General features: G+C 36.3%; 1 long non-coding RNA gene across 1 annotated transcript; it reads left to right on the top strand.

The window, feature by feature from the left end:
- The first annotated feature begins 8,131 nt into the window (after positions 1-8,131).
- LOC117342992 lies at positions 8,132-9,397 on the top strand. The gene is made up of 3 exons (XR_004535939.1): positions 8,132-8,363; positions 8,839-8,998; positions 9,282-9,397. It is a non-coding gene; the product is annotated as an uncharacterized LOC117342992 (long non-coding RNA).
- Positions 9,398-10,104: the final 707 nt, after the last annotated feature.

Here is a 10,104-nt window from a genome sequence, read left to right as displayed (position 1 = left end):
TGGCTGCCTGTCGGCCATGTTGTTTTCCAATCGATTCCAAAATGCAATATGCATAATAAGAAACCAAGAAGAACCTACAAATGAAATTTGAGAAAGATCCTTTCAGTATTTTCTGAGAAATAGCAATAACAAACTTCAATTGTCAAAATCCAAGATGGCTGCCTGTCGGCCATGTTATTTTCCTATTGGTCCCAAGATGCAATATGCATAACTAAGCACAGAGGGGAACCTACATATGAAATTTGAGAAAGATCTCTTCAGTACTTTCTGAGAAATAGGGATAACAATCTTCAACTGCAAAATCCAAGATGGCTGCATGTCGGCCATATTGTTTTCTGATTGGTCTGAACATGCAATATGCATAACTAGGAACCAAGGGGAACCTACATATAAAATTTGAGAAAGATCCCTTCAGCACTTTCTGAGAAATAGTGATAACAAACTTCAATTGTCAAAATCCAAGATGGCTGCCTGTTGGCCATTTTGTTTTTCAATCAGTCTCAAAATCGAATATGCATAACAAGGCACCAAGAAGAACCTACATGTGAAATTTGAGGAAGATCCCTTCAGTACTTTCTCAGAAATAGCGATAACAAACTTCAATTGTCAAAATCCAAGATGGCTGCCTGTCGGCCATGTTGTTTTCTGATTGGTCTAAAAATGCAATATGCATAACTAGGCACCAAGAGGAACCTACATATGCAATTTGAGAAAGATCCCTTCAGTGCTTTCTGAGAAATAGCGATAACAAACTTCAATTGTCAAAATCCAAGATGGCTGCCTGTCGGCCATGTTGTTTTCTCATTGGTCTCAAAATGCAATATGCATAACTAGAAACCAAGGGGAACCTATATATGAAATTTGAGAAAGATCCCTTCAGTGCTTTCTGAGAAATAGCGATAACAATCTTCAATTGTCAAAATCCAAGATGGCTGCCTGTCGGCCATTTTGTTTTCTGATTAGTCTCAAAATGCAATATGCATAACTAGGCACCAAGGGGAACCTACATATGCAATTTGAGAAAGATCCCTTCAGTGCTTTCTGAGAAATAGCGATAACAAACTTCAATTGTCAAAATCCAAGATGGCTGCCTGTCGGCCATGTTGTTTTCTCATTGGTCTCAAAATGCAATATGCATAACTAGGAACCAAGGGGAACCTATATATGAAATTTGAGAACGACCCCTTCAGTACTTTCTGAGAAATAGCGATAACAATCTTCAATTGTCAAAATCAAAGATGGCTGCCTGTCGGCCATTTTGTTTTCTGATTGGTCTCAAAATGCAATATGCATAACTAGGAACCAAGGGGAACCTATATAGGAAATTTGAGAAAGAACCCTTAAGTAGTTTCTGAGAATTAGCGATAACAAGAATTGTTTACGGACGGAGGGACGGACGGAGGGACGGACGGAGGGACGGACGGAGGGACGGACCACGGACGCAGGGCGATTTGAATAGCCCACCATCTGATGATGGTGGGCTAAAAATGGTAGTTGCTACTCCTGCTTAGCGCTCAGCATATTCGGAGTGGGACGACTGGTTCGCCCGTTGTCAGTATAATGTGACCGGGTGGGGTGTGCTGCTGGGTGTCTAAGGCAGTATGCTCCAGTGAGGTAGCACTATAAATCGGCAAAAGTTCCGGCCTATCACAAGGAGACTTAACACGAACATACTGCAGCCTCCCAAAGCACACATACGCACTCACCACACGCATGCATGTCGCACGCACGGGAGGCCGTCCTTAAATGACCTTAGCTGTTAATAGGACGTTAAACAAAATAAACCAAACCAAACCAAACCCTGCAGGTAGGGCGTAAGAATAGTACCTGCTGCCCCCATTGCATGATCGTAAGAGGCGACTAAATTTGGGATCTTATCTTTTTCTCTTTTTTCTGAACTTTCTTCTTCCTAATGTCTCCATTGACAATGCCTCACTTTTGGCCTTTAGTTAAGCGTTCGCGCCATTGCATGATCGTAAGAGGCGACTAAATTTGGAATCTTATCTTTTCTCTTTAATAACAACTTTCTTCTTCCTGTCTCCCTCGACAATGCCTCACTTTTGGCATCTGCCCTGCAGGTAGGGCGTAAGAATAGTACCCGCTGCCCCCATTGCATGATCGTAAGAGGCGACTAAATTTGGGATCTTATCTTTTCTCTTTTTGCTGAACTTTCTTTTTCCTAATGTCTCCATTGACAATGCCTCACTTTTGGCCTTTAGTTCTCTTTTTTCTGAACTTTCTTCTTCCTAATGTCTCTGACAATGCCTCACTTTTGGCCTTTAGTTAAGCGTTCGCGCCATTGCATGATCGTAAGAGGCGACTAAATTTGGGATCTTATCTTTTCTCTGAACTTTCTTCTTCCTAATGTCTCCATTGACAATGCCTCATTCTTCTTCCTAATGTCTCCATTGACAATGCCTCACTTTTGGCCTTTAGTTAAGCGTTCGCGCCATTGCATGATCGTAAGCGGCGACTAAAATTTGGGATCTTATCTTTTCTCTTTAAGAGTGGATGTCGGCAAGCATCGAGCAATTTTGGCAAAATATGGAAAGTGTCAAAATTACCAAAATGCTTCAAATTTACATATGTTGGGTCTATATGTAATATCATGCAAGGAAATAGGTATCAAGTATCAAAGTGATCACCGTTGCCATGGAAACCTACAAGTCTTTAAAAAAACCCAATCAGACTCAGTGGGATATTACAATATTTAAAGAAATTAATTTATTATAAATTTCTGGTGTTAGATCTACATTTTTTTTACTTTTTAAGTGTATAGTTACTTAGTGCATATCATATAATAATTTAAGACTGAAAAGTATAACATCTATCAAGACTTTTAGCCTGTATAATAGAATTGTCCCATATACTACCTATTTAAATAAGGATATCAGGTGATAAAAATATTGCTATTTTTTTTCTTAATCATTTGCCAGCCAGTTTTTCTTTTGATTATAATGCAACATTAAGTACAGAAAATATAATGTATAATCATTAGCTTCATCGAGGTTGTAGATTGTAAAAAAAGAGGATTTAGTATTACTACCATTAAATCTAAGCTATTGAGAGGGGAGAGTTATCTCCCCTGTTGGAACTCTTTGGGGAAAGGTACAAAAAGTTCATTGTTTACATGGAAAGATGGATACCACAGTTCACAGCATTCTAGACAGTTATGTTAATTGAAAAGGCATGAACTTCTTTTTAGACATGGAAATCGGTTAGAATAATGTTTGTATGGAATTTCCCTTCGATGGTATACTAGAAATACAGTGAAATTGTGAGGAGATTGCTACCCAGCAGTAATCAGTAAAAGTTCCTAATTCTAAAAAATAAGGCACATGTTTTTTAAATATATGTAACAACCAGTTATTCCTGTAATATTAACTATACATAATTGTAATCTGTACAATATTTTCAATTATAATACAGTTGTTAAAAATTAGTAAACTTATTCTTCTCTGTTTTTCAGACCTGTGAAAACCATGGTAACCACATAAAAAAAAATTTAAAAATAAAGAAATCACAAATTAAGGGCAAAATAACCTGCGCATATTTTTTCGGATAGCTATTTCAAAATCTAACATATTCATCCCAGTAACAGAATTAAAATTGTTTTGACATACAATGTATGTTCATTTGAATAGTAGGATTATCTGCAATCGAAGAGTTATTATAAACAAAATGTGCCAGAAATGGCTGACATCTTCTAATCATTGGTGTCTAAGAAGAGGTACATGGAACAAATATTGAATATGGTTGAATTTGACTGCAAAGTAATAAAACATATTTACCCAAACTATTAATTTTCACACCCAATAGGGTTTTACAGACTGCAGGAACCAAATTCACTCAGAGGAAAGGATGTGTACAGATATTTTAATTGCTTATTTTTTTAATACCAAGAGATGTACATGTCGCATGATAGACATACAATTTGCAGAGGTATTTCGCCTGTAAATGGATACTGTCATACATAAATATGGACTCAGGAGGTAGAGTCAGGGATTATGTTCTGGGTATTCAGCAGGAATGCTTTTCTGTTGTATATTGTTATATACACTTATAAATTTGGAATGTTCAAAATATACACTTATAAATTTGGAATGTTCAAAATTCAACCAAAAGTACTTCTACAGCAATTCAAATTAACAATTACTGAACTATTTTTTTAAGCTTCTTTATACTTTTTTTTTAGTACTTTTATCACCGAATGATAATATTGACCTTGACTTTAAGGTGAAATGCCAAATTAATGTGAATTTCTGTCCAGTGACCACTGATTACTAAACAATACTTTAGTTTTTGACACATTTGAGGTATATCTGAGATAAAATCACTTTATATTTCATATGATATTGGGTTTTACTCTAATGCAGGATAATGAATGTCTTTTCCATCTCTTAACAAAAACCAATACTTCACAACCATGGATGCAGCCATTACAATAAAAACTATCATGCCTGAAATCCATTCACATTACTTTTTTTTCATATACAAGGTCCGAGGTCCTTAATGGTCACCAGAGTTTTGCAATATTTTAGTTTATTGAACCCTTTTGGACTCCACCCATTAGCCAAGGGGGTCAGTCAGGCTAAACATGTACATACCATCAAGCTGTCATCCAAAGCTGATAATGTTAACCATTACCAAGTTAGAATGAATTTCAATAGAAATCAAACAAATGATAGTAAAACATGTGATTTTCCTATATAAACTATAGTAAATATTACCCCTCCTCAGGGGTAAAGGTGAGACTCAAGGGTCATGAAATTCATAATTTTGGTTAAGTACCTCAGACACTTTCATCTATGAAGAGTCTTTGATTCTACCCTATTTCTGTCTTGAGATTTTTTTTTTTTTTTTAATTTTAGTTGATTTGACCCTTTTCGATTAAGTTTCTCAGGCCCCTGGGGGGGGGGGGGGGGGGTGACCATATATAATTCACAATTTTTGTGGACCTTTGATCATGAAAGGTTCCTCTCAAATTTCATTGAATTTGGTTTGGCAGTTTTGGAGAAGTGGAAAATGTAGCTTGTTTACTGTTGGAAGACGGACAAGGACAGGCAAAAGGCGATTAGAATACATGTAGGTCACTAGAGACTTTGTCTCAGGTGACCTAAAAATAAAGTGTGGTATACCTCATTACCTCATTAAGGCAAGGACAAGATATTTTGAAGTTGAAAGCCATACTATATAGGTATACTTTGTCATTACTTATACTGTTTCTGGTGAAAGGGTGGAGAAACAGAGTATGCATGGCCAGAAATCCACTAAGAAGTTGTTCAGAAAGGGGGATAACTCTTATACAATTGTCACAAAGGTGACTTGTGTCTTTAATACCCTAGTAGGCCTAATTTGTCAACATTATAAAGTCTGTAGAAGAAATCCGCCTCACATCTGAATTTAGTTAAGTTACAGTCATTAGGAACAAAAATCTACAGCACCTCTCATAATGACACTTTTGATTTCAGCTTTGTGTTCTTTCATTTTCTTCTATGCTAAGTATTACTATTTTTTGTTAATATCTGACAACTTCAATATTTTTGGTGACCATTTCAAAATGTGTCAAAGTAAAAATTCTTTAAGTGTTCAACATTGAATCAGTGAAAGAAGAGTTCATTTCTTTGATTCAAAATTATTACAAAAAAGAACTTTAAGTGCATTTTCTCTAATTAAATAAGTGGTTGCCATGCCATGGCAACCAAAATGCAAATAAACCTCTTTTTTAAATTTCATAATAATTGTATCATTGAAAATGTCCATTCATTACTTCTTTTTAAGGAGATGAGTTAAAATGTAGTTAAAAAGTTCAATTTATATATATATACATTGTTTTGTGAGAAAAAATGTGCGGAAAAGGTCAGAAATCATGAAAAAAATGGGAAAATTTGAATCATTATACCAAAAGCGCCTCTAAGTTGCCAGCCAATTTTATTTTTTAAACTTACCCTGTAGACATCTAATGAAAAGAAAACCATATGCAATACTCCATATATGGTTGTAGATTCCAACTAAGGTCAACCAAACTTTGTCATATTTTGATATTTTTTCGGTTAGAATTCCTTGCTGTATTCAGGTTACCATAGCAACAGTTTGTAAATATTGCCAATTATATTTTTTTAATCAAATGATTAAGGGGGGTCACCATTATTAAATTTTGGCTGTAAATACTTTAATCTCACTGTTATTTAGGATTCAGAGATACTATAAATTCTAAAAATTTGATGTAGTCGATGTGTTATTGGAGCCCGTAACTAGGGAAGTCATATTGCTTGGATACGGAACCACAGACATGATTGAAATTCCATTTTTGTTATTCATATCCACCAATTATAACAATTTAACATTTAAGGTCACTTTTTCTAAAATCTATTTTTTTCACTTTCCACCTAATGCTCGATGCTTGCTGACATCCACTCTTAATAACAACTTTCTTCTTCCTAATGTCTCCCATGACAATGCCTCACTTTTGGCATCTGCCCTGCAGGTAGGGCGTAAGAATAGTACCTGCTGCCCCCATTGCATGATCGTAAGAGGCGACTAAATTTGGGATCTTTCTTTTCTCTTTTTTCTGAACTTTCTTCTTCCTAATGTCTCCATTGACAATGCCTCACTTTTGGCCTTTAGTTAAGCGTTCGCGCCATTGCATGATCGTAAGAGGCGACTAAATTTGGGATCTTATCTATTCTCTTTAATAACAACTTTCTTCTTCCTAATGTCTCCCTCGACAATGCCTCACTTTTGGCATCTGCCCTGCAGGTAGGGCGTAAGAATTGTACCTGCTGCCCCCATTGCATGATCGTAAGAGGCGACTAAATTTGGATCTTTCTTTTCTCTTTTTTTCTGAACTTTCTTCTTCCTAATGTCTCCATTGACAATGCCTCACTTTTGGCCTTTAGTTAAGCGTTCGCCCCTCTGAGAAAGGCTTTGGGTTCTGTCCCCTGGCCGAGACATACCCGAGTCTTTAAAAATGGTAGTTGCTACTCCTGCTTAGCGCTCAGCATATTTGGAGTGGGACGACTGGTTCGCCCGTTGTCAGTATGTGACCGGGTGGGGTGTCCTGCTTGGTGTCTTCGGCAATATGCTTCAGTGAGGTAGCACTTTAAATCGGCAAAAGTTCCAGCCTACCACGAGGAGACATCACACGAACATACCGCAGCCTTCCAAAACACACATTCGCACTCGCCACAGGCATGTGTAACGCGCAGCACGTGTACCGCAGGGGTGCCACGTGTGTCGGACTGCTACCAAGTTTTTGCCCAGGGTTCGACTGCCGCTTTCGCTTGCAGATTCCAAACACAAATGAATTTTCAAGTAATAGACAGTATTTAGTAAACTGGTGAGAAAGAAAATAGACTCGTCATATAAAGTTCAACAATTTATTAACATGTGTAAAAATAACAAAGTACCAAAATAATACCCGCGAGGCACAGTGAGGAATTCACAATTATATACGTCTAGCCTGAAACATTTACCAACCATCTTTTAATCACAACTAACCATATAAATGAAATAAATGTAGTTTACCCCGAGTCTCAAGCACGTGGCATGTCCGGTCAGAATACAACATTTGCTAACCACCCGTCTTTTCTCCCGTATCTACTTACGAGGTTACCAACAACCATCCCTCGCTTAACCGGTATAGAAACAGCCCGAGAGGCGGAAATATTCACTAGCCACTCCGCGAGTGCTCTCAAAATGGAATAATCCCTTCAAGCAACAACCTGACTTCCGACATGACACAGGCACACGAGACTCAAATTAAACAAAGTTCTATACATCGAAAATACATCAAAATACTACACGTGAAAATAAAAATACATGTACGATAGTGGCAAATAATATCCAGCAGACAAATTAATATGAAATTTAGGAAAGGATGGGCGACGGTTATCTAATTAATTTCACAGATTAAAAGTCAACACCACTTACCCTGCTGACACCCGGACGAAAAGTGATTGACCCCAGAGCAGCACGGGTATCTTGCGTAACCGGATGTTACAATTTTCCGGAATGAGTCCAAAAATAAACGAGCGGAACGCAACTGCGTTACACATGCATGTCGCACGCACGGGAGTTTGAGGTATATAGTCTGCTTAGTGCGCTAAACAGAATAAACCAAATCTTGCTTGATGACCAAATGTAGTGTTGCTATCAGTGTTCGTAATTGATATCAATTTCAGGATGACGTGGAACCTGTCCTTCAGCCAGAGGTAACCGTCCATCAGCAAGTTTGGTTTGGTTTATTTTGTTTAACGTCCTATTAACAGCTAAGGTCCAGAGGTAACCATCCATCAGCCAGAGGTAACCGTCCATCAGCTAGTGATATCTGCCCATCAGGGCATGGCAACAAGAAGAACAAGGTGAGTTTTTCTGTGTGTTCTAAGTAATGTCAATACAGTATTCATAAAAAAATGTTATTTTATTCTATTTTCATACACCAGGTTTTAAGTGACATGATTTTTTAATCCACAGCTACACAGAAGGCACATATATTAAAGTACAACATGGTACAAAAATGTATCCTGCAGTTGTAAGTTTTAATTGTTGAACATGTTCTGTTGCTTTTGTTATTACCTTTTTATGAGGAATTTATCGGAACACCTGACTGAATTGTTTGTTGACATATTGTTTCGTTAATTTTAGCCCCAGACTGGACGTATTTCGTTCTACTAACATTATTGCAGACTAACAGTCAAACCAGTGCTTTGATACAAGGATTTGAAATCATACAGTTTGTTATTAATGATCATAACAGCTATATCTTAATTAATGATCACTTATTTTGCTTGGAGTATATGTTCGTCTAAAATAAATCGGTGTATTTTGTTATTACAGGTCGATCGTTGGCCATGGGTAAACTTTTTCCAGAGAGCGAGGTCATCAGGATGGGTGCTACAGGAGACAAAACATACACTGATGCCAGAGGATGTATGTGACATCCTGTCACCTCCAGATATTCACATGACGGGATGCCGGATATTTTACCGGTTTAAGGGTGAGAGAAAACATTGAAGTTAGACTTGCACTTAACATGGAGCCAAATGTGTACAAATACTAATGATAAATAGTCATACCAATTAGTGTTATGTATGCATTTAATGTTTAGCTACAAAAGATACAATTCGTATAGTTGATGGATTTTGAATTAAAACGAAAAAAGTAACCACACTATTACATAACCTATGTACCAAAATATGAGGTAATTTCTTTTTTCAAATTGATACATTAAATTATGTTAATTAATATTAAACTCGCTGTTGAAATGGTTTTACTTACAGATTTCTGATCTGACTGGTGGAGTCCAATCGTCTACAGAGGACCTATATCCGCGACAAAGACTGAATTGTTTATCTTTCATTTGTTTGAAATTAATGTTCAAAAAGATTTCACCATGTTAAAGTTTCATGTCGTGTATATGTTTCGTTTTGAGAAAAAAAATCAACATCAAAAAAGTGTTTTAAAAATCTGTTTTCTAATATATTTGACAAATGTACTAAGGTGTTCACTACAGAATGAACAAAAATGACTTCTGTTTTTTACTTTTTTGCCAAGTTGGACTACATTTGCAAACTTCTAATATTGAATGCAAAATTATTTAATATAATTTAACAGAAAAAATCACACTTGGTAAATTCCAGCAAATTTCACTCCGACTCCAATCCGTTTTGTCCACTAAATAAAGAAGATTACACATTAACAAGTTTACGGTGTCCCCGTTATGAACAAGTTTTTCTCTTTGTTCCTAACATTTGAGCATCCAATTGTTTTTCAAATACAAATAATATTCCAACTATACATTTATAATCGTACCAATGCAATAATGAGTAAGTAGATCTCGTGTCAAATTCTAATTATCAAACTTTTTTCGATTTTGTTTTCGTTCATAACAGTGTCCACGTTTCGAATAAAAAAATGTGTCAATCAGAAACCAAAAAATATGTGAATTCTAATGTACATATATAATGGTACATGTGTTAAACAAAGATGTAAACACTATTGCACCAAATGATTTTCCTTAAATAAATAGCATGCAAACAAAGACACTTGTTATGAACAAAAAAAAAATCCTGCTTCGGTTATTCTATTAGCTATAGAAAAAAA

Source organism: Pecten maximus, chromosome 14, assembly GCF_902652985.1.
Source record: "Pecten maximus chromosome 14, xPecMax1.1, whole genome shotgun sequence".
Classification (NCBI taxonomy): Eukaryota; Metazoa; Mollusca; class Bivalvia; order Pectinida; family Pectinidae; genus Pecten; species Pecten maximus.
Note: the sequence above shows the minus strand (reverse complement) of the source record. Positions and strands in the feature narration are given on the sequence as shown.